Source organism: Ictidomys tridecemlineatus, chromosome 7 (assembly GCF_052094955.1).
Source record: "Ictidomys tridecemlineatus isolate mIctTri1 chromosome 7, mIctTri1.hap1, whole genome shotgun sequence".
In the NCBI taxonomy this organism is placed as follows: Eukaryota; Metazoa; Chordata; class Mammalia; order Rodentia; family Sciuridae; genus Ictidomys; species Ictidomys tridecemlineatus.
The window spans coordinates 143,303,304-143,304,503 of NC_135483.1; the positions used below are offsets into that span (position 1 = coordinate 143,303,304).

The 1,200-nt window shown below is 34.6% G+C and overlaps 1 non-coding gene across 1 annotated transcript; it reads right to left on the minus strand.

Annotated features, from left to right (window-relative positions):
- Positions 1-484: 484 nt before the first annotated feature.
- Positions 485-644, minus strand: LOC120883789 (U1 spliceosomal RNA). Its single transcript, XR_005725987.1, has one exon. It is a non-coding gene; the product is annotated as a U1 spliceosomal RNA (small nuclear RNA).
- Between the last annotated feature and the right edge of the window lie 556 nt (positions 645-1,200).

Consider the following 1,200-nt stretch of genomic DNA (forward strand, 5'->3'; position numbering starts at 1 on the left):
ATAGCAGAAACATAAAAATAAACTACACCTATCAGTTTACTCTAGAAATCTGCAAAAACTGTCTTAATCCTCCACCCACCCCTCGTAATGTACTATGTTTTACCTTCTTAGAATCTTTAGCTGGTTCAATGAAACTGTAGGAGGCTAGACTATTCCCTCTGGGGATAGAAGTTTCTAAGTTCCATATCTTGATTATATTTTATGTTACATATAAAAAATAATAAAATAAAATATCTACATAGGAAATGATATGGTAACTGAGAATTTTCCTCTAAATATCATAATATAGTGGGATACAGAATGGTAGAGTAGATGAAAGAAGATTGACATGAGCTGAATGATGGGTACATTGGGGTTTATTAAATTATTTGCTCTATTTTGTATATGCTTGAGTATTTCCAAAATAAGACTTTTTAAAGTGAAAAGATAATATACCACCTGGGACATTAGATATACTAGCTATATCCAATGTCTTTTTTCCCCCCAGAGGAAAGCATGAATGCAGTCCCCTACTACCACAAATTATGCGGTCAAGTTTCCCACATTTGGGGAAATTGCAAGGATCAGCACATCTGGAGTGCAATGTATAAGCCACTGGGAAAAACACCTTCATGGTCATGGTCTCTCCCCTGCCAGGTAAGTATGATACATTCAATGTTTTAAACCAAAAAAAGTTAATATCAAGTATATAAGAAAGTTCTTCATATCAGTAAGAAAAAAGGCAGAAATCCAATTTAAAAATTGGGCAAAAGGATAGGAATAGGCAATTGTCAGAAGAAGCTTTAATGATTATGAAATATATTAAAAGATATTTAGCTTTAATGTCAACTAAGAGAATGCGAATTAAAATCACATTGAGATATATTTGTTTAACTATTATTTTGCCAAACATTATAAATGCCTGATGACACACATGTTGTAGAAAAATGGAACTGTCCTTCACTGTGGTAGGAATTAAACATTTCATATCCCCTTTGGAGACAAACTGGCAATATGTAGTAAGTCTGAAAATTTGCATAGCTCTCTGCAATAAAAAATTTCAAGACACTGGCCTTCTGTAAAGATGGGATGCAGGTGTTTAACCTGGTGTGCCAAACAGATGCACCAACTCCAAACTTTGAATCTGAAGATGATATTAAAAAGTAGGAACAAGCTGAGCACCTGCAGTGCAGGTGGCAGCAGTGAAGGCACTTGGGAACA